This window comes from Triturus cristatus, chromosome 8 (genome assembly GCF_964204655.1).
Source record: "Triturus cristatus chromosome 8, aTriCri1.1, whole genome shotgun sequence".
NCBI classification, from domain to species: Eukaryota; Metazoa; Chordata; class Amphibia; order Caudata; family Salamandridae; genus Triturus; species Triturus cristatus.
In genome coordinates, this window is record NC_140591.1 from 655,736,982 (window position 1) to 655,762,209 (window position 25,228).

At 37.5% G+C, this 25,228-nt stretch overlaps 1 protein-coding gene across 1 annotated transcript in view; it reads left to right on the forward strand.

Annotated features, from left to right (window-relative positions):
- LOC146802516 (uncharacterized) overlaps window positions 1–25,228 on the forward strand; it is a 48,433-nt gene that overhangs the window by 11,010 nt on the left and 12,195 nt on the right. The gene's annotated exons all lie outside the window — the stretch shown is intronic.

Genomic DNA, 25,228 nt, shown 5'->3' on the forward strand with positions numbered 1-25,228 from the left:
GATCTGGACAAAATAATTTTACCATTTTACAGGATTACCATTGCAATTTTGTAGAAAAAAGATTTTTAAAATTATCATTTGGCCTAAAGGAAAGATAACCAATTGTAATGTGGACTTTTTAAATTTTTAATGCAATTTTGAAAAACCAATAATTTAGAGATTATCGGTAACTTCTGCACATTTTAAATTTTGGAATGTTATTGGACTGCCACTGGAAATTTTTTCAAAAATAATTTCAAAAATTACTATTTGGCCATGTGGAAAAGTAAGCAATTCTATTGTGGACTAAATAAATTATTCGAAAAATTTTCGTGAACCAAAATGTTACAGAGAATCGGTGAGATCTGGACAGATTAAACTTTAGAATTTTAATGGTTTTCCCTTGGAAATTTATTCCAGGGAAAGAATAAAAAATACTATTTGGCCTAAAGGAAATAAAATCAGATGTATTTTGGAGTTATTTGAGATATATTATTGTGAATGTACTTCTGAAACAAAAATATCAGACGGTATTTTAAAGAAAAAAGTATTGTTTTTAGATGACATTTTTTAAGAATAATATGCATTTCTGTAATGATAAGTTTAAGTGAGAAGAGATTCTGGGCTTTTTTAATACAATCTTTGAGATTGTTATTTTTTTTTGCCCGCTGTAAAATGATGAATGCAATTGCTTTCACAATTTATAGTGAAATGCAATATATTCTGAAAACAGCAAAAATAAGGCAAAAATATTTTTTGGGAAAAAATGTAAATATGTGTACTGTATTATAAAATGTTTTAAAAATATTAATACTTTTTTCTTTTTTTTCAGATCGATATAGAAAATTTTCGTAAACTACAACCATTTTAAAAACTATTTTTTAAAAAAACAAATGAATAAATATTTTTTTCAGTGAGTATGGTAAGTCAATAGTAATAATTGTAGTCTTTCAAGGACCTTGTAATGTGAAAAATGATTTTTAGTGTTTTTTTTAAAAAATAAAAAAAAAGGTACGCTTACCGTACGCGTACGGTAAAAAAAAAAAGTTTTTTAAAAAAAATGTAAAAAAAAGATGAAAGATAAGGTTGGCTCTTAAAAGAACCGTTGTGTTCATGCAGGGACAGAGGAAAGGAACCATGGGAAAATCATTCAAAGCTACAAATGTGCTGATCTATTTTGTTATTCACTAGGGAAACACTGGTCTCCCTATAACAAATTAGAGCTTTACAAAATGTGCAATGAATATCAACCTTCCGAAATCGAGGGTTCATTTCCAGAGGGCCAGCAAAAGGAGATTCTCCCCCCACAGATGAAGGGCTCACCTGAGCTGCAGAAGAAGGAGTAAGCTCTGCAGGTGATGGTCCAGGCTGAGCTGCTGTGGATGTACTGGCTCGTCTTTCTGAAGAGTTACCTCCAAAAAGTTGAGCATGTGTCCTTTTGTGTACATCCTTGAGGTGCCTCATCATGGTGTGATTCCCAAAGGAATACTTCCTGTCAGGATTACCTCTAGAAAGTACACGCTGACACAGCTTGCAAGTAACTAAGGGTGCATTCACCTTTTGCTGGCCTTCTGGAAAAGTAAAATAATCCCAAACATAAGAAGGTTTTACTTTCCTCTCTCTCTGCCTCAAGACAGTGCTGCTGGTGCTAGCCTCACTCTCAGAAGAGCTCTGCTGTTCTGCCATCGTATCCCAAAGACAAACCAGCTCCTTCTCCCAAGGGATCACAAGCAGAAATGAGGGGAATGGGTGTGGTGTAGGAGAGTTCTAGAACTGAAAGTAGTTTCAACCAATCAAAAGTTGTGTTTCAAGATCACATGACCTACCGTACGCTTACGGTACGCTTACGGTGCGCTTACGGCAAAAAGTACGCGTGCGCGTAAAAAAGACACGCGCTTGCGCACATGCGCATAACAGTCATTTCCCGGCACTTCCGCGTAACGTGCGCGTGTTGCGTAAGCGCGCACGCGTCCCACGCGCAGTACGCGCGGCTACGCAAAGTGCGTAACTATACGCAAGCAGCGTAGATAGATTACGGACGTTGCGTAAACCGTACGCTTACCGTGAGCTTACGGTACGCGTACTATAAAAAAAAAAAAAAAAAAATCTGGAAATAAATTTTACATGTTTATTTTAAAAAATATATATAAAAAAAATATTTAAGGATTTTAAAAATTAAAGCATAGTCTTTATAAAAGATAAGAAAATTAAAATAAAAATATGTTTGAAAAAAATGAAGAATATAAAAAAAAAATAGCATTTAAAAAACCTTGCAAATTCACTGAAAAAACCATGGGTTTCACACACGTTATAGTTAGGAATTAGCATTTAAAAAACCTTGCAAATTCAATGAAAAAACCATGGGTTTCACACACGTTATAGTTAGGAATTAGCATTTAAAAAACCTTAGAAATTCACTGAAAAAACCATAGGTTTCACACACGTTATAGTTAGGAATTAGCATTTAAAAAACCTTAGAAATTCAGTGAAAAAACCATAGGTTTCACACATGTTATAGTTAGCTGGACATTTTACTCGTAAAAAACCAATGAAATTGCCCCGTTATAGTTAGTTCAGCTAACTATAACTCGCGCGCCCGCAATGCACTGCTGATGACGTCACATATTACATCACTCATGACATGGTCAGTGACATCACTCATGACATCACTGATGACATCTCAAATGACATCACTGATGACATCACTGATGACATCATCTAGTGAATGTGTGTTATTCTGAAAATTAAATATGTTTTATATATGTATATCTCATGGTCGATGGAAGAATAAATGGGTATATAAGTGTCTAAATGGATGATTTGTTTTTGAAAAATTGATTGTGTAACTGACTGATTAAGTGTATCATAGTGAATACATGGCTTAGTGAATAATGTTTAAATATGTAAATATCTGTATCAGTCTCTCACTTTGTGTATAAGTGGCTGCATGGGTTGGTGAGTAGCTACATGGGTGCCTATTTAGGTTATTAGTTGTTTTTTTGAGTATCAGTCTGAGTGTCTGCATGGTTCGGTGGGGGGTATTACGTAGTGCATCGGTGCATGAATGAGTGACTCACTGTTTGTATGTGTTGAACACAGCATGTGTGCAGGACTGTATGGGTGGATGAGTGTGTGTATGGGTGTGTTAGTGAGTGAATGACTGTCTCAATAGTGTCTTCAGGAGTAACTACATACGTTTTAAACTAGTATATGTGACTATTGGTGTATATATGTGAGTATATGTGAAAGTGAGAGATTGAAAGAGTTCCTGTATGAATAAGTATGTGTTTCTATAAGTGATTGTTTAAAAGACTAAGTATGTGTAAGTTTCCGTAGAAGTAAGTGTGGTGGTGTGTGTATAACTGTATATGCAAGTAAATGTATGTTTGATTCTTTATTAGCATGAGTGACTATGTGTGTGAGTAACTCTATGGATGAGTGGCATTGTGTAACAGGATGTATAGATGTATGAGTACATATGATGAGTGAGTACATGTATGAGTGACTGTATAGGACTGTTGGTGAATGAGTGGATGTGTATGTGGATCTTAGAATTACTGAAGAGGTTGTTGTAACTGGTATTGGTATGTCCATTGTTTTGAAATTTTTAGTCTCTATTTTTGAATGTGTGTATCAAAGCTTATATTAAGGTGAGAGGAGGTCTGCCACTCTATCACAAGGATGATGTCATCAGTGATGTCATCAGTGATGTCATTTGAGATGTCATCAGTGATGTCATGAGTGATGTCACTGACCATGTCATGAGTGATGTAATATGTGACGTCATCAGCAGTGCATTGCGGGCGCGCGAGTTATAGTTAGCTGAACTAACTATAACGGGGCAATTTCATTGGTTTTTTACGAGTAAAATGTCCAGCTAACTATAACATGTGTGAAACCTATGGTTTTTTCACTGAATATATATATATATATATATATTTATATATATATTCACTGAAAAAACCATGGGTTTCACACACGTTATAGTTAGGAATTAGCATTTAAAAAACCTTAGAAATTCAATGAAAAAACCAAAGGTTTCACACATGTTATAGTTAGCTGGACATTTCACTCGTAAAAAACCATTGAAATTCCCCCGTTATAGTTAGTTCAGCTAACTATAACTCGCGCGCCCGCAATGCACTACTGATGACGTCACATATTACATCACTCATGACATGGTCACTGACATCACTCATGACATCACTGATGACATCTCAAATGACATCACTGATGACATCATCCAGTGATTGTGTGTTTTTCTGAAAATTAAATATGTTTTATATTTATGTATATCTCAAGGTCAATGGAAGAATAAATGGGTATATAAGTGTCTAAATGGATGCTTTTTTTTTTTAAATTTTTTTTGTGTAACTGACTGATTAAGTGTATCATAGTGAATACATGGCTTACTGAGTAATCTTTAAATATGAAAATATCTGTATCAGTTTCTTACTTTGTGTATAAGTGGCTGCATGGGTTGGTGAGTAGCTACATGAGTGTCTATATAGGTTATTAGTTGGTTTTTTATCAGTATGAGTGTCTGAGTTTCTGTATGGTTCGGTGGGGGGTATTACTTAGTGCATAGGTGCATGAATGAGTGACTCACTGTTTGTATGTGTTGAATACAGCATGTGTGCAGGACTGTATGGGTGGATGAGTGTGTGCATGGGTGTGTTAGTGAGTGAATGACTGTCTCTATAGTGTCTTTATGAGTAACTACATATGTTTTAAACTAGTATATGTGACTATTGGTGTATATAAGTGAGTATATGTGAGAGTGAGAGATTGGAAGAGTTCCTGTATGAATAAGTATGTGTTTCTATAAGTTATTGTTTAAAAGAGTAAGTATATGTAAGTTTCTGTAGAAGTAAGTGTGGTGGTGTGTGTATAACTGTATATGCAAGTAAATGTATGTTTGATTCTTTATTAGCATGAGTGACTATGTGTGTGAGTAACTCTATGGATGAGTGGCGTTGTGTAACAGGATGTATAGGTGTATGAATACATATGATGAGTGAGTACATGTATGAGTGACTGTAGAGGACTGTTGGTGAATGACTGTATGTGTATGTGGTTCTTAGAATTACTGATTAGGTTGTTGTAACTGATATTGATATGTTCATTATTTTGAACATTTTAGTTTCTATTTTTGAATGTGTGTTTCAATGGTTATATTAGGGGAAGAGGAGGTCTGCCACTCTATCACAAGGATGATGTGATCAGTGATGTCATCAGTGATGTCATTTGAGATGTCATCAGTGATGTCATGAGTGATGTCAGTGACCATGTCATGAGTGATGTAATATGTGACGTCATCAGTAGTGCATTGTGGGCGCGCGAGTTATAGTTAGCTGAACTAACTATAACGGGGGAATTTCAATGGTTTTTCACGAGTGAAATGTCCAGCTAACTATAACATGTGTGAAACCTTTGGTTTTTTCATTGAATTTCTAAGGTTTTTTAAATGCTAATTCCTAACTATAACGTGTGTGAAACCCATGGTTTTTTCAGTGAATTTGCAAGGTTTTTTAAATGCTAATTCCTAACTATAACGTTTGTGAAACCCATGGTTTTTTCAGTGAATTTGCAAGGTTTTTTAAATGCTAATTTTTATTTTTTTTTTCTTTTTTTTTAACATATTTTTATTTTAATTTTCTATCCTTTTTTAAAGACTATGGTTAAATTTTAAAAATTCTACAATATGTTTTTATTTTACCATTTTTTTAAAATAAACAGGTAAAATTTATTAGTATTACATATTTATTGTTTTTTTTCCTTTTTTTTTGTTATTTTTTTTTTTAACGTGCGCGTACGGTAAGCGCACGTCTTGCTTTAATTACGTTAGATTTCTACGCTGTTTGCGTTCATTTACGCAATTTGCGTAGACGCACGTCACGCGCGCACAGCGCGTAACGCGTACGCTGCACGCGCACGTTACGCGGAAGTGAAGGGGCGTGCCTGTTTTGCGCATGCGCGCGTGCGCGTGTCTTTTTTACGCGCATGCGTACTTTTGCCGTAAGCGCACCGTAAGCGCACCGTAAGCGTACGGTGGGTCATGTGATCATGAAACACAACTTTTGATTGGTTGAAACTACTTTCAGTTCTAGAACTCTCCTACACCACACCCATTCCCCTCATTTCTGCTTGTGATCCCTTAGGAGAAGGAGCTGGGTTGTCTTTGTGATACGATGGCAGAACAGCAGAGCCCTTCTGAGAGTGAGGCTAGCAGCACTACCTTGAGGCAGAGAACGAGGAAACAAAAGACCTCTTTCATATGGGAGTATTTTTCTTTTCCAGAGGGCCAGCAAAAGGTAAATGCACCCTTAGTGACTTGTAAGCTGTGTAAGCGTGTACTTTCAAGAGGGAATCCCAACAAGAAGTATTCCTTCGGGAATCACACCATGTTGAGACACCTTAAGGATGTACACAGAAGGACACATGCTCGACATACTGAAGGTAACCCTTCAGTAAGTCAACCAAGCACATCCACAGCAGCTCAGCCTGGACCATCATCTGCAGGGCCGAGTCCTTCTTCTGCAGGTCAGGTGAGCCCTTCATCTGTGGTGGGAGCATCTCCTTTTTCTTCTCCTCAGGAAATTAACCCTCGGTTTCTGAGGGTTGAAATACGGTGCGCCACTTGTCATGATCTAATTTGTTATAGGGAGACCAGTATTTCCCTAGTGAACAATAAAATAGATCAGCACATTTGTCGTACCGTCTAATATTCCCATTCTTTCTTTCCTCTGTCCCTGCATGAACACAACGGCTCTTTTAAGAGCCAACCTTACCTTTCATCTATTTTTTATATATGTTTTTAAAACTTTTTTTTGATTTTTCTTTACCGTACGCGTACGGTACGCGTAATTATTATTTTTTTTTTAAAAAAACACTAAAATCAATTATCACATTACAAGGTCCTTGAGAGACTACAATGAAAAACTGAAAATGTGATTGTGGAGAAGTGGAAAAAAGGGACCATGATATTTTTGACTTACCATACCCACTCAAAAAAATATTTATTCATTTAAATTTTTTTTAATTGCTTTAAAAATGGTTCTAGTTTTCGAAAATTTTCTATCTCAATCTGAAAAAAAAGAAAAAAGTATTAATATTTAATAAAACATTTTATAATACAGTACACATATTTACATATTTTTCAAAAAAAAAATTTGCCTTTTTTTTGCTGTTTTCAGAATATATTGCATTTCACTATAAATTGTGAAAGCAATTGCATTCATCATTTAACAGCGGGCAAAAAAAAAATTACCAATCTCAAAGATTGTTTTAAAAAAGCCCACAATCTCTTTTTGCATAAACATAACTTTATAGAAATGCATAATATTCTTAAAAAATATCATCTAATATCAATACTTATTTCTTTAAAATACCGTCTGATATTTTTGTTTCAGAAGTATAGTCACAAAAATATATCTCAAATAACTCCACAATACATCTGGTTCCATTTCCTTTAGGCCAAATAGTAATTTTAAAATTCTTTTTTGATTAAATTTCCAATGGTAATCCAATAAAAATCTAAAGTTTAAATTGTACAGATCTCACCGATTCTCTGTAACATTTTGGTTTCCGAAAGATTTATTAATAATTAAATAAGTCCACAATAGAATTGTTTACCTTTCCGCATGGCCAAATAGTAATTTTAAAAATCTTTTTTGAATAAATTTCCAATGGCAATCCAATAACATTCCAAAATTTAAATTGTGCAGATGTTACCGATTTTTTCTAAATTTTTGGTTTTCCAAAGTTTCATTAAAAATTGAAAAAGTCCACATTACAATTGGTTACCTTTCCATTAGGCCCAATGGTAATTTGTAAAATCATTTTTTTTGAAAATTCCAATGGTAATCAAATAAAATGGTAAAATTGTTTTGTCCAGATGTTGCCAAATCTCTCTAAAATTTAGGTTTCAGGAAGATTAGATAGGAATTTGCTAAATCAAAAGGCAAACGTTGCTTAAAAATCAATTGGGAATCATTACACAGTGTCCAGCCTTTTTCACATTTAAGATAAACTGTGTAATGACCAGAAGTTACAGTAGGTCCATCATGGAAAATTATTGCAACTGTTACAAAAGTTTTTCCTGAAATTGATAATTGCTGTCCTGTAAACTTCTTTATTAAAGTATCTAATTTTGAACCATCAGCTTTACAGCGTTGCATCATTAAAATTACATACTGTCCGTATTCCTTTAAAATTAACGTTGAAAAAATGTCAGATTGACACTCACTGCATTCCATGCTATGATTAGCATCTTTAACTAATTTAGCAAAAGTGACTGTTTTACTTTCTGGCAATGTTAAATAAATAAACCTTTCAGAATCAACATTAGAGCCACATATATTATAACAGTTTTCACAACTATGTTCCCATTTATAAGAGAGACCAAATAAATTTTCAATGGGAACCCCTTCTTCTTCCAGTACCTGAAGAAAAAACATCAAGAATTCAGCTTTTGAAAAAGGAGACTCAACTCAGAACAGAATCTTTTTCCCTGATTTACTATTATCTGCTCTTGCACACTTTCCAGATAAAATGCAACATTCAGCACTACATTAGCGTAGCAGTTGACACCAGAGCTATTTTCAAAATGACATCCTACAACCTGTGCTTCATTTTCCTTTTTCTTTTTGCTTGCAATTACATCACTCCTCTTTTTTTTCCTCCTCTCTACATCTTCATTACAGATATTCTCATTTCTCCTTTTACGAGAAACTACACGTTTCTCCAACACAGGATACTGACCTAAATGAGGAGCATAGCTTCTTCTTAATCTATTATACTCCTTTACACAATTTGCATCAGCACTAACTTTTGAGTCATCAAAGTCTATCATGAATAAATCTGATAATGTTTTCACTCGTGACAAAGCAACATATGCCATACCTTCTTTGAACACAGTTGAACCAATGTTCACAAATGCACAATCTACAGTCAATCCTTGAGACTTGTGAATAGTTACAGCATATGCTAGAGAAAACGGAAACTGCTTCCTACGTACATATAAGTCTTTCACAAGCATGAAACGAACTGAACAACGACAAATGTCTTTAACTTCTTCTATCTGATCAAATTTTATTTTTAAACATTCAATTCCATCTTTTTTCTGATAATTAATAAAACCCACAACTCTTCCCATAGCTCCATTAACTAAACCTTTTTCAACATCCAAATTTCTCCTTAAAAATACTCTACAGTTCATGCAAACATATAGATTTTTTGGAAATGTTCTTCTCTAGTGAATCCAATTTATTTTTCTGTGTGCCTGTTAATGTGACAGTAATTCTTCCATCCTCAATTTTGTCCACTGCTTCCAATTTCCTGATATCTTCCTTTTCCAATTTCAAAAGCTCCTCATTGAATATTGAGCATTCACGTAGAGTTGGCATTAAGCAGATGACACTTTTCTTTTCTGCAATGTTTCTTGTATATGTTCTCTGCAACTATTTCTTCCTTTGGAAATAAATTATGTAGCAGCCGACTCTGTAATGCTTTCGTGCCAGCTTCAGTGAGTAGTCCAATTCTGATATCTTTCAGAATATTTCCATATTCTTCATCGTTTGCTTGCCTCATATTAGTAGTAAGTTCCTTGTACTCAAAGAAGGACCAAATATTTGCATTACCGATGCTTCCCAATGACTTCTTCGTGTCTTCATGTGTCACAGTATTAAACACTGGTTGTCCTTTAACTGGAGTAAGTTGCAAAAGATCTCCAAAAACTATGACGTGTTTTCCTCCAAATAACACGTCATAGTCTGTCTTCAGAATTTGCTGCATTCTTAAATGCACAAAGGCAAGCATTAAGTTTGATACCATGCTCACCTCATCAATAATGAGAACTTGCATCTTCTTCAATACTCTTGAAACTTCCAAGCATGCTTCTCCAGTTAGCTTGTTGTATTGTATTTTGTTCTCATGCTCCACTGGTAACATTAGCAAACGATGTAAAGTGATTCCTTTTATGTTATATGCTGCTAACCCAGTTGGAGCAGTAACCACACAAGACAAAGTAGAATCCGTTTTTTGCTGTAGGTAGCTTCTGATGACTTTTATAAGGAAACTTTTTCCAGTTCCAGCTTGTCCGCTTACATACATCCTGATTGGATGAAATGATGTGCATGAGCACTCTTTTTTTTCATGTAGAAATCCGTGATCAATTTTGTTTCTGATCTCTTCATAAATTTGTTGCTGCTCTTCGTTCAGTTGTCTTTCCAAATTTTGTAAGTCTATAAATTCTTCTTGAGCTTGATTCATAGCCGTTTCCACTTCATTCATGGCTATTGATGCTTCATTTTCAACGATTGGATGTCCTAGGGGATCTTGACTGAGTGTTCCTGAACTTTCGCTGTCCTGAGAACTGTCTCTAGCTATTTCTGCTGCATTTGTAGTTTCCTGTTCAATTTCTTCATTTAACATTTGCAGATAAGTTGAGAATGTACTGCATTGTATGCTGTCTTTGCAAGCATTAAAAGAATCTTCATAGCTTTGAAATTCTCCCAGTAGTTCATACTCTGTACGTCATGGTTTAAACAGCTGTAAAAGAGCCAAGTAGTAAAATTCCTTTTTGTCAGTAGTGTCGCAACTCAGCTTCCTGTGATTTATCAAACTTCCTTTTGTTTGCTTCACCAAACATCCTTCCTCACCAATGACTTTATATTTTCCATTGTTGATGTCTTCTGTGGCTTTCCGTGAATAAATGTAGTTCTGCAGCACTTCATAGAGACACATGTTCTCCAGATGATGACTTCTCTTGGGATAATATGTGTCCAACATGTTTGATTTCAAAATATCTGTACTTTCTGGGTCATTCTCGGCCAAATATTCAATTTCTCCAACAGATTTCAGTACCCGATTTCTCATTGCTGCAAGGCCTAAACTTGCCCAAATTCTTCTTCTTGATTTCCAGTAGAGACTTGCAGAAGATAACCTATCTGAACATTCGTAGGATCCAATTTCTCGATGCGATAACATCTTCAAACTGAAACTGTACAGCTTCTTACTGACAGTCTTCTCGTGAGAAATCTCTTCCCACATTTCCTTCAATTCTGTTTTTTCTGATTTCGTAATGTAAGACGTTACATATCGAGCAACAGCAATGGAATTGTCAGCTAAATACTGTATATCCATGTTAGCATTCCACATGGATAAAATGACTGGGTTGTAGTCATTTATATTTTTTGATTCTTCTTTTCTTTTAAGGTTGTAGGTATTCTTAGGTGATTTTCTTGTGATAGTATGTCTCACAGATGACATAAAACTGTTTACTCTTCCATTTGAAAGAACAGGTCTAGGAAATCCAAATCGACATTTAGTGTAGTATTTATCTTTGCTCTTGTATTTCCGTCGACAGTATTTTCCACACCGATGACTTTGGAAACGTAAAACTTGCTCCTTTAACTTTTTCTCTTCTGTGTTTTTTGGTATAGCACATGTTGCATATTCTTCAATGTAAGATAACACTGCTTCATCAGTATCTGTTCCAAACTTTGGGGCATCCTTGATCCACAACAGCATATGAATATGAGGAGCACCTCTTGCCTGGTACTCTTTTCTCCAAAAGAAATCCACTACTTCTCCTAGAGGTGGATTTTTTTTATTGCAGATGAACGACATCATAGCCTCAAATCTATGATTGAAATATCTGCAAACATTAACCGGATCCAATGAGCACAGTTCTCCTGCTGTCTTGTATTCAATGTTTTTAATGTTTGAATTTGCCTCTCGTAGAAAATCCAGTAAATCATCCCAAGCGTACTCAGCACAGCTTAGGGTAACGAACCATGTTGGTGTTCCTAAATTCCGTAACATGCATTTTAATTCACCATGGCGTCTGTACCAATATTAATTTGTCCCACGCTGACAAGCCATCAGATTGATCAGTTGTGTTTCCAAATGATCATCTCGGTGCTGCACTTTCTCCATAAAATCCTTAGCAGACACATTTTGTAAATGTACTCCACTTTTTAAAATGTGAGTTACTGCATAAGACAGTGCAGACAAGTCGCTTTCAAATAAAAGATGGAACAAATAAGGAATACTTTGTCGAAATCTGGGATCTTCAGCATATAGTCTTGTAGTCCGATACTCAGAAGCTGGAATCTGTTCCGGACGTTCATCGTATCGTCCTCCTTTTCCTTTAGGAAACAGCTGGGGAAAACATCGAGCTTCCAAGCTCTTCTCCCATACACTCACGGGAGTTCCTTTTGCTTTCCTCATCTGAAACAGATCAATATTGTCTCCCATAACTTCTTTTGAATGAAGAGGATGTATGCTAAAATGTTCAAAAATTTCTTCTTCCTTTGACTTGTCCACTTTTTCAATTTGTCCAGTTGGTGTTTCTGTGTCTTCTTGTAAATCTTCTTCTTCTTCTTCTTCTATATAAATTGATTCATACCATTTGTTATTCCTTTTCAAATAGAAATTTGCTCTTTGTACTTTCCGTACATCTACCAGCTCCTGCCAAATCTTCTTATTCTTTGTAGGTACACCATTAACCAGAATAATTAATGGTTCAGTTTCCAAAGTATCCGCATCAATAGTTTCCATATTTTTTTTCAAATCCAAGGGCAAATACACCACTCTACCTTTTAAACCTCTCAGTAAATCTGAAGGAGGTAATTTACCAGTTTTGGGCTGCATACGTACTATGGTCTGGAATGGATGAACACATTGAATGAGTATAGACTCATATGTATTTAATTCAGAAAGTTCAGCAGGAATAGCATCCAATTCTAAATTATTATGTACAGCTCTGGTCGGCATTCTATTTTCTTCTAACTTATTATAACAGTATTTACAAATACGCTGAACTTCACCCAATTCAAAACAATTTTCAAGAAATATATATGTGGCAAAATCCTTCCACTTATAATTATCTTCATTTTCACTTTTTCTATAGAGATCAACATACCTGGTTTGTTTTCTATAATGAGTTCTGCGGCAACAAATACAAGTAATATTTGGTCTTTCATTAGAGATTTTTTCAAATTTTTTTATGTGATCATTAAATGTCTTACTTACAAATGGTTGTACATTCTCTTCCACTTCTTCCTCATTTACTGTGTCCTTTTCTGCACTGTTTTGTTCAGGACCAAAGTAACAAAACTGAATTTCATCAACAACCTTCTCTACATCTGATACTGACCCACGGAACAGAGCCCTATTCAATTCATCTAACTTTATTGCTGGACTTTTAGCAAAATACAACCGTCTCACAAACTTTCTCATTTCAGTATGATGAACAGCCAGCATTCTAAAATGATGGAAAACACTAATACACACTTTTCTAGATAGACAAGCCAGAGAATGACCCTGCAAACCAGTATTCTCTCTCACTCTGCATGGATCTAGACTTTGAAGCACCTTAATCTTCTGTTTTACACTTTTTTTACTATATTCTCTTAGAAACTCACGAAATTTATCAATAGATTCCTGACGCACAGTGCAAATACTACTACAATTCCAAGTGTACACTGGGGCTTTAGGACGTCTCCCCATAGCCTCATCCGCCATCACTTGTACCTCATCTCTTGGAACCATTATCTCCTTCTCCATTATGCAACCATTTTTCACTTCGTAAGCACGACCTCTGGTGTCAACTGCATGCAGCAAACTATTACTTTGAAAATAGCTCTCTTCATTAAAAAAAGGTTCACTACTTGAACTATGCATCCATTTTCCTAAAAACACTTTACAAAAGTTTGTTCTGTTCACTACTCTTTTCCTTTTGCTTTGTGATTTCAGTACATTAACCATTTTATCTAATGTACGCATCCTATTCAAAATTAAAATGAATAGTTTCCTTTTTAATTCTAATGCCTTTGCTGCAATGGCTTCAATTTCTTTTTTTCTCTTATAAAACTTAGCCTTTTGCTTATATTTCTTCACATCCTTTATCAAATTGGACATAACTCTTCTCTGAAACATTTTTCTACGTATCTCTTTAAAAGCTGTTTTTCTGTTTAAGTTAATCTTTTTAGTTGCAGAAGGTATATTTGCATTAACTAAATGCTCAATTTTTTCCTCTCCTTTTCTATTGAAAACATTCTTTCCAGTACAGACATTTTGTACATTTTTCCTTTTTTTGAATATGTTCTTTAAAAAATCTTTTGTTTGCTTACCAGAAGATTTTTTCTTTTTCCCAACATGAGCATCTCCAACTAACTTAGGTCCTCCAGTTGTCTTCAAATATAGGTTTTTTTTGTGGTCTTTCTTTACTCTGGATTTTGTAGGCATCTTAAATTTTGTTCACTGCTCTTCAGCAATACCTGAAAAAAACTAAAAAAAAATTCCTTTATTTTATTTAAATATATTACTACATTTTTTATGTTCTTTAGAAATCTTAAAATACTATAAACCCCTTTCCTATAAATGAACATCACAATAACACCTTCACAAATTAAATTTCTAAAAATAATTCCTGTGTGCACACAAAGTCATGCTTTGAAATTAGGCAGAAAACGAAATTTCTTTGCCAATTGCAAAGCATACTTTCTACTACTTTTTAGGCAAGTGAAAAGTACTTTTACAGACTGACACATTATGAATCCACTTTTCAGATTCTGATAAAAGCACATGTCCAAACAGCTTTTTCAGACCAGCACCATGTGTAACCTGGGTGACTGACTACACTCCAGCAAGGGCAACCAACCTTAGTGATGCTGAATGTATTTCCATTACTGACTGAAACCTCAAACCCCACTCGCTTGTGAATACTGTGCATGATTCCACAGGGTAAGCAGCTGGGTGTGTGCTAAGAGTCTGCTTCTGCACCAAAAAATGGCTCCCCCTTTCCATCTAATGCAAATGTAAAATCACCAGAGCAATACGCAATAAATCTCTGCCTGTAATTCCTATTTGCACACAGAGTCATGTTTTCATATTAGTCACAAAACGAAATTTCTTTGCCAATTTGAAAGCACACTTACTACTCTTTTTTTTGGCAAGTGATAAACACTTTTACAGTCTGACACATTTTGAATCCACTTTTTAGATTCTTAAAAAAGCACATGTCCAAACTGCTTTTTCAGACCAGCACCATGTGTAACCTGGGTGACTGACTACACTCCAGCAAGGGCAACCAGCCTTAGTGATGCTGAATGTATTTGCATTACTGACTGAAACCTCAAACCGCACTCGCTTGTGAATACTGTGCATGATTCCACAGGGTAAGCAGCTGGGTGTGTGCTAAGAGTCTGCTTCTGCACAAAAAAATGGCTCCCCCTTTCCATCTAATGCAACTGTGAAATCACCAGAGCAATACGCAATAAATCTCTGCCTGTAATTCCTATATGCACACAGAGTCATGATTTCACATTAGTCACAAAACGAAATTTCTTTGCCATTTTGAAAGCACACTTACTACTCTTTTTTTTGGCAAGTGATAAACACTTTTACAGTCTGTCACATTTTGAATCCACTTTTCAGATTCTTAAAAAAGCACATGTCCAAACTGCTTTTTCAGACAAGCACCATGTGTAACCTGGGTGACTGACTACACTCCAGCAAGGGCAACCAGCCTTAGTGATGCTGAATGTATTTGCATTACTGACTGAAACCTCAAACCCCACTCACTTGTGAATACTGTGCATGATTCCACAGGGTAAGCAGCTGGGTGTGTGCTAAGAGTCTGCTTCTGCACCAAAAAATGGCTCCCCCTTTCCATCTAATGCAACTGTGAAATCACCAGAGCAATACGCAATAAATCTCTGCCTGTAATTCCTATTTGCACACAGAGTCATGTTTTCACATTAGTCACAAAACAAAATTTCTTTGCCATTTTGAAAGCACACTTACTACTCTTTTTTTTGGCAAGTGATAAACACTTTTACAGTCTGTCACATTTTGAATCCACTTTTCAGATTCTTAAAAAAGCACATGTCCAAACTGCTTTTTCAGACCAGCACCATGTGTAACCTGGGTAACTGACTACACTCCAGCAAGGGCAACCAGCCTTAGTGATGCTGAATGTATTTGCATTACTGACTGAAACCTCAAACCCCACTCGCTTGTGAATACTGTGCATGATTCCACAGGGTAAGCAGCTGGGTGTGTGCTAAGAGTCTGCTTCTGCACCAAAAAATGGCTCCCCCTTTCCATCTAATGCAACTGTGAAATCACCAGAGCAATACGCAATAAATCTCTGCCTGTAATTCCTATATGCACACAGAGTCATGTTTTCACATTAGTCACAAAACGAAATTTCTTTGCCATTTTGAAAGCACACTTACTACTCTTTTTTTTGGCAAGTGATAAACACTTTTACAGTCTGTCACATTTTGAATCCACTTTTCAGATTCTTAAAAAAGCACATGTCCAAACTGCTTTTTCAGACCAGCACCATGTGTAACCTGGGTAACTGACTACACTCCAGCAAGGGCAACCAGCCTTAGTGATGCTGAATGTATTTGCATTACTGACTGAAACCTCAAACCCCACTCGCTTGTGAATACTGTGCATGATTCCACAGGGTAAGCAGCTGGGTGTGTGCTAAGAGTCTGCTTCTGCACCAAAAAATGGCTCCCCCTTTCCATCTAATGCAACTGTGAAATCACCAGAGCAATACGCAATAAATCTCTGCCTGTAATTCCTATATGCACACAGAGTCATGTTTTCACATTAGTCACAAAACGAAATTTCTTTGCCATTTTGAAATCACACTTACTACTCTTTTTTTTGGCAAGTGATAAACACTTTTACAGTCTGTCACATTTTGAATCCACTTTTCAGATTCTTAAAAAAGCACATGTCCAAACTGCTTTTTCAGACCAGCACCATGTGTAACCTGGGTAACTGACTACACTCCAGCAAGGGCAACCAGCCTTAGTGATGCTGAATGTATTTGAATTACTGACTGAAACCTCAAACCCCACTCGCTTGTGAATACTGTGCATGATTCCACAGGGTAAGCAGCTGGGTGTGTGCTAAGAGTCTGCTTCTGCACCAAAAAATGGCTCCCCATTTCCATCTAATGCAAATGTAAAATCACCAGAGCAATACGCAATAAATCTCTGCCTGTAATTCCTATTTGCACACAGAGTCATGTTTTCACATTAGTCACAAAACGAAATTTCTTTGCCATTCTGAAAGCACACTTACTACTCTTTTTTTTGGCAAGTGATAAACACTTTTACAGTCTGTCACATTTTGAATCCACTTTTTAGATTCTTAAAAAAGCACATGTCCAAACTGCTTTTTCAGACCAGCACCATGTGTAACCTGGGTGACTGACTACACTCCAGCAAGGGCAACCAGCCTTAGTGATGCTGAATGTATTTGCATTACTGACTGAAACCTCAAACCCCACTCGCTTGTGAATACTGTGCATGATTCCACAGGGTAAGCAGCTGGGTGTGTGCTAAGAGTCTGCTTCTGCACCAAAAAATGGCTCCCCCTTTCCATCTAATGCGACTGTGAAATCACCAGAGCAATACGCAATAAATCTCTGCCTGTAATTCCTATATGCACACAGAGTCATGTTTTCACATTAGTCACAAAACGAAATTTCTTTGCCATTTTGAAAGCACACTTACTACTCTTTTTTTTGGCAAGTGATAAACACTTTTACAGTCTGTCACATTTTGAATCCACTTTTCAGATTCTTAAAAAAGCACATGTCCAAACTGCTTTTTCAGACCAGCACCATGTGTAACCTGGGTAACTGACTACACTCCAGCAAGGGCAACCAGCCTTAGTGATGCTGAATGTATTTGCATTACTGACTGAAACCTCAAACCCCACTCGCTTGTGAATACTGTGCATGATTCCACAGGGTAAGCAGCTGGGTGTGTGCTAAGAGTCTGCTTCTGCACCAAAAAATGGCTCCCCCTTTCCATCTAATGCAACTGTGAAATCACCAGAGCAATACGCAATAAATCTCTGCCTGTAATTCCTATACGCACACAGAGTCATGTTTTCACATTAGTCACAAAACGAAATTTCTTTGCCATTTTGAAAGCACACTTACTACTCTTTTTTTTGGCAAGTGATAAACACTTTTACAGTCTGTCACATTTTGAATCCACTTTTCAGATTCTTAAAAAAGCACATGTCCAAACTGCTTTTTCAGACCAGCACCATGTGTAACCTGGGTGACTGACTACACTCCAGCAAGGGCAACCAGCCTTAGTGATGCTGAATGTATTTGCATTACTGACTGAAACCTCAAACCCCACTCGCTTGTGAATACTGTGCATGATTCCACAGGGTAAGCAGCTGGGTGTGTGCTAAGAGTCTGCTTCTGCACCAAAAAATGGCTCCCCCTTTCCATCTAATGCAACTGTGAAATCACCAGAGCAATACGCAATAAATCTCTGCCTGTAATTCCTATTTGCACACAGAGTCATGTTTTCACATTAGTCACAAAACGAAATTTCTTTGCCAATTTGAAAGCACACTTACTACTCTTTTTTTTGGCAAGTGATAAACACTTTTACAGACTGACACATTATGAATCCACTTTTCAGATTCTTAAAAAAGCACATGTCCAAACTGCTTTTTCAGACCAGCACCATGTGTAACCTGAGTGACTGCCTACACTCCAGCAAGGGCAACCAGCCTTAGTGATGCTGTATGTATTTGCATTACTGACTGAAACCTCAAACCCCACTCGCTTGTGAATACTGTGCATGATTCCACAGGGTAAGCAGCTGGGTGTGTGCTAAGAGTCTGCTTCTGCACCAAAAAATGGCTCCCCCTTTCCATCTAATGCAACTGTGAAATCACCAGAGCAATACGCAATAAATCTCTGCCTGTAATTCCTATTTGCACACAGAGTCATGTTTTCACATTAGTCACAAAACGAAATTTCTTTGCCAATTTGAAAGCACACTTACTACTCTTTTTTTTGGCAAGTGATAAACACTTTTACAGACTGACACATTATGAATCCACTTTTCAGATTCTTAAAAAAGCACATGTCCAAACTGCTTTTTCAGACCAGCACCATGTGTAACCTGGGTGACTGCCTACACTCCAGCAAGGGCAACCAGCCTTACTGATGCTGTATGTATTTGCATTACTGAGTCCAACCTCAAACCCTTAAAGTATTCTTTATTTTTACCAGTACACCTTAATTTATCGTGAAAACATAGTCCATATTATTTTACATGTTCCTCACATTTAAATTTCTCCCAAAACAGAAAATAATAAACACAACTTCAACAAAAGGAATTCCATTTCTATTATTCATTTCTTAATTTACCATATACATCCCCTCTCAAACTCTAAACTCACCTTTAAAATTAGTTAGCTGTGAAAGAAATGTGGCACTCAAACAGCAGATTATCAGAGCCAGGATCTCTGTTCTTTACACCTCTCTCCTCTCAGCAGAACCAGATAATGGCAAACTTTCCCTCTCTTTTTCCACACATATACATGTTAATTTCAAATCTCAGTGCTTCCCCCTTTTTTTCAAATGTAATCACACATTTCTATTGGTTGAAAACCAACCCTTTTCCAAAAGTACCCTTCCCCCAACTTGACTTCTGCCTAGTACCCTTCCCCCAACTTGACTTCTGCCTGCTACCATAGCAACAGCTCATGGAACACTGCTGTGTGGAGTTAGGTCAGAAGTTCACCAAACAATGTTTCAATTCCACAGAGCAAGAGTGCTTGACTTTTCAAACCTAACAGCAAATCCATAGTACTGTTCTTTGGTAACACATTTTTCTGTACCAATACAAAACATGCTTCTATTAATTTACACATACAGCCTAGTTCTTATTCTAGAATGGTATGAAACAGCCAATCAGTTCTTTTTTTATGAAAAAAATATGTATGCCTCCATTTCCAAACTGTCTTTCATTTCTTTTTACCATTCTACTGAATTACACCTCCTGAGTGCATCCAGTTCTCCTTTGAAGATGTTCACAGTGTGGATTGTAGGGCACAGCTATGTCTTCTGGAGTGAAAAGTATGCAGAGAAAACAGATATGGTGAGAGACCTTGCTTTGCCAAATGTAGACATTAAATGGATTGGTCAGAGAGGGTTAAAGTGGCACCAATTGATGCCATTGGTGAAATCCTTCATGCAAATCCAACACCCTGACCTCATAATAGTGCACTGTGGTGACAATGACCTAGGCACTTTGACTGGGGTAGGTCTGGAAATGCTTATGAAGGACACCTTTGCACAACTGTTTTCACTTTTCCCTAAAACTGCCTTTGTGTTTTCTAACATATGCCAAAGGCAAAAATGGAACTGGTCCAATCATTTCTGTCCGCAGATTGACAAAGCAAGAAAGCACGTCAACAAATCTGTTTCTGCTTTCCTCCGTGACTATGGTATGGGTTCCATTTACCACAACAACTTGCGTTACGACATGCAAGACATTTATAGAGGAGATGGTGTGCACTTCAATGATGAAGGGAACAGAGTCTTCCTCTTGAACCTTAGACTCTGCATCGGTACTTACTTGTAGGTACCACTAAAAAATCACTTCATAAACACAACGGCTCTTTTTAGAGCCCCCTAATATCTAAACTCTTAAATCTGCATTTCATTTCTTTTATTTTATTTTTTTTCTACCGTACGCGTACGTTGAGCTTACCGTACGCGTACCCCGTGATTTTTTTTAAAATCAATAAATGTTTTCTTTGTACTTTTCTGTCCTTCTTTGACCCCCTTACAAATGTTAGGGGGTCTGTAACTCTCCTCCTTGCCCCCTTTTCAAGATATCACTCTTTTTTTTCTGAGTGAAACACACGAAATGGCGGCCGCCGCTTCCTGGTTTCGACCGATTCGAATGTTTACTAAGATCTAAGAGCCAATCAGAATCGCGCTCGCGCACGCCACCGTACGCATACGGTAAGCGCACCGTAAGCGCACCGTAAGCTGGCTCAGATATATATATTGATTTAAAGGCTATTTTCTCAGAATCTACTGAACAGATTTACACCAAACCTACAAAAGGCACTTCCTTGACCTGAGGACTATCTCTCTGCCAAATTTCTAGTAATTCTGTTCAGCCGTTCGGGCTGTAGCTGTGTCTAAAGGTCCTATGGAAAAATGCATGGGAAAAACGCGTTTTGGGACCCCCCTTTTATCTCAGCCCCCGCTTGACAAATCCCCCCGAGACTTTCAGGGTAGGAGCGGAGCGTAGCGCCCCACCTATTTTGAAATATTCGCGAGGATTCGTCGACCGGCGCCAAAGTTATTCAAAATAGAATGTTGCGGATTTCCTATGGAAACAGGGTCCTAACTATAACTACCTACTGGCGACCGCCAGTAGGTAATATATATATATATATATATATATATATATATATATATATATATATATAGACAAAATGGCAAAGGGCATAAGACAATAAGACACAACAACAACATAAGAAACAAAGGCATATGGCGAGACCTAAACGCACATAGTCATACATATAAAGCCATCTGTGGACAAAACATACATGCATAAAGTCACTAAAATCACTAAACAATCTTCTTGGTATGCGTTTGTAGCGAGTTTCCAGGGCATAAAACAAACAAATAACGAAAAGAAAAAAAAAACACACAGGAACTAACTGTGGTCTTGTGGGGGGATCTTACCCATAATAGGATAAGTGGAAAGGAGAAGTGATTCACGTGATGTGAGTCCCTTGTTGTCTGGGGGACCCCTCCCAGGTGGGAATGACAATCGGGATACATGGCAATGGTATGCAAAAAATGGCAAGAAAAGGTAATTGTGTCTGTGTCTGTGTATGGATGGTGTGTGATCGGTTGGGGGAGACGGTCCTCAGATCCCCAAAGGTTGTCTCATGAGCAAAGAGTGAACTTGTTCTGGTTTGCTCATGAAGTTAGTTGTCAAAAATGTTTGGGATACGCAAATTAATGCAATAGCGAAGGCCTCCCTGATAAGGGCCAGCACTGGGTGGTTCTGGGGAAAAGAACGAAGTAAGAATAAACAAACAGTGGGAGGGGAAAGACGATCGGAAGAGAAGTCAGGGTGCAAAGAAAGGAAGGTGGTGGGGAGGGTAGTGGAGTGAGGAGTGGGGTGGGCAGAAGGTCGCAAAGGAAAGATAAAAGAAAAGATAAAAGACATGTAGTTGGCAGTGGCTGTGCCCGCATGTGTAAAGTCATCAGCATAAAAATGAGAGCAGGCAAAAGCCAGGAATCTGAAGCGTGGTGGTGTGGTAAATAATTTAATTACCGGTACTTAATTTGATGCAGAAAATCTATAATAATAGCTCAGTAAAATAAGAGGTAGAATCCGTGGTATTAGAGGTTCGGAATGGGCTTTATTCCAAAATCAATTCGAATTTGATGGACTCCATATTCCATCACCACGAAGGTTCAGGAAGTGAAGGACCATACTTTATTGACAAGTAATCATTTTTATACAATATGCATTACAGTGAAACAGATGCAGGAGGCGTGACAAAAGATAAAACATACATGCGTAATTAAAGTGGGTGTAACGAGGCGTAACTAAAGAACGTCATCAGGTATGATGTCATAAATGGGTGGTTCCATGAAAGAATTTCGCAATGTCAGCAGAAATACTTGGCAGAAATGCGCGCGCAGCAGCATGACGTGTGATTGACGTGCAACTAGGGGGTGAAGGGGACTTGACATTTAGCTCTACATGTGGAGACAGAAGTCTGGGGTTATGTCAACCTAATCCCAAATCATATCTAACATCCTATGTTTAAAGAACTATGTTATCCAAAAAGAAAGGTCTCTCGAATAAAATCTATTCTATACTGACTGTGAGTGCGTGTACAAGCGTCTAAGTGTCTACACTAGATGCAAGGGCAGAAATCTTCCATAGTAACAGGGCTATGAATTACTTGCATAAAGACAGAGAAGCCGGGCCTTTTGCTCGGTAGCTGGAAGAATGTTTATTTAAACTATTAGACAGGAATGCATTGGGTAGGGAGCGGAGCAGATAATCTCGAAGGTGAAATACAGTTTTTGGCAGGCAACAGGCTGGAGTCAGGCACCGTTAGCCGCGCAGGGAGTAGGACAAAGTTCATGGATACAGATGCGAGCTCAGACTGGAGCTTTCAGAGGCAGGAGGCAAGAAAAGGCTTAATGGCAGAATCAGGGCCTACTCGCCTGGACTGTAAAATGGGATAAATGAACCATATAAAGCCGGTGGCCTTTCATACTTAGGAATAGAATATCCGGCCCATTCATGGCGGATCTGAAAGAGGACATGTTGACGGTGGACGCACATGTGTTTGCGTCTTCATAACTGGAACTGGAGGGAACATACATGTACTTGTGATTTATACATGAAACCGTTGGGGTCCAAGATAGGGGACATAACTGATCATAAAAATCCATATTTCCACATTCCCTCCTTGTCCCCTACTTGCCCTTAAGAGATATCAATCTTCATCAATCCGTTGATCTGTTCATATAACATCATTTGTTCTTCTTTTTTCTTCCGGGATGAATGAAATTTTGGTGGTGGAATACACGATGTGGCACACAGACCACAAATCGCTGGTCCACATTGTAGGCATAAGCAGCAACTGAATAGTATGAGAAAGCCAATACCTAGGAAGGATAGGACCCTCCATCCAAAGGTAGATAATACACTCCAAAACCAACCGGACCAAGTCCAGGTGTCTGGATTCTGGTGTATCTGGCTTACAATCTTATGAAGGCGAGTTATGGCTTTATATACAGATGGCGAATTTTCTGGTATGAAAATGCAACAACTTGATCCGATGACCCTACAAGCTCCGCCCCTATCGGCCAGGATGACGTCAAGGACAAGACGATTTTGAAGCACAACAATCCGCATAGCAGACTGCTCTTCTGTTAAATTGCCTAAGGCGGAAATAGTTTCGTTCACTACTGCTTCAAGGGTTCTGGTTAATCTACGTATCAGCTTACTATTGGTAACTGTACCTATATAGGGAAAGAGACCTTTATTGAAATCTGTGTATTTTTCCCATGCTGTTTCAGTGTAATCGACTATTGGGAGATCTCTCCGTTCTCTATTGTGTACTAAATGAGGATTTCTGTGATAATCAGGAGGAGCTAGGAAAACGGGTGGCAAAAGGAATCCGATGTAACAGGTACCATCCCAATCTAGAGGCAAACGTATATATGCAGTCTGACCACATACGAAGTAGGAATGGCGAGAAGCTCTAAATGTAGATTTGCCTTGATCACTGAATTCTATTACAGTGGTGCATCTACTATGGCCCATATGTATAGAACCATTCTTTCTTACACATAATTCACCTTTAACTGGAAATACTGACATAGCAGGCAAAATTGGTGCAGCTTCGGATTCAACATTCAGGATCATGAGATTAAGCGTGAAATTCCCTAGTCCATATACTTCATTTTCTAGATCAGTTCCTGTTCTTTTGGGAAGTCCCTCCTTGTTAGGGTAGCAGGCTTTGAGTAAAACTAGGTTCAGGTTTCCCCATACCCAATTGTCTTGATAAGTTACTGAGTTTGAATCTAAGGAATTAATTAAACTAAACCATGCTCCACAGGAGCCATTGTGTGTGAACGGATATGGAAAGAGAGGCAGAATTCCCTTATAGTTCTGATAGGGAGGGAGTCGGCCACATATCCAACAATTTGTAGCATTGCTAGCCTGATGGGAATGATGTAACATACTAATGAAAGTGTTATTGCGCAGCGCAAATCTATAGGACAACTCATGTGGGGGTAATTCACTAAAAGAATGTTCAGCAGTAACATTGTAAACATGTTTAGAAATAGGATAATATATGTGTAACAATATACTTGCAGCGATTATTAAAAGACTTAAGAAAAACAAAATTAATAACGTCACTGTGCAATGACTCCGCAGTGATTTACAGTACGCATGTTGTTTCAATCGCATTTTTCCGTTTCTTTCTCTATTCAGGTCTAGGGGATTCATGTCAGAGACAAATTCGACCGATTCACCTTGGAGAGGACTTAAACAATCAAATTGCCTGACTTGTTAGACCGTAGTTTTAGTTTATATTGTTCCTTGTCATTCAGTTCAACCAAAGGAAGTTTTGAGTCAATCGGTGAAGACACGCGAGGTGTGTCATTTACATCGGACGGTAGTCCATGAAATTTCTTGATATGACTTGAATGTATCCAGCCTTTTCGACCTTCGATCTTCACGGCTGTCCTCGTCGTTAACAATACAAGTTGAGGCTATTTCCACCTAGGATCCAACTGAGACTTCCGGTCAAAGTTCCTCACTAACACCAAGTCCCCTGGAATTACGTCATGGGGTTTCACCTCGGTGTTGTCGGGAAAGGCTGCAGCTAC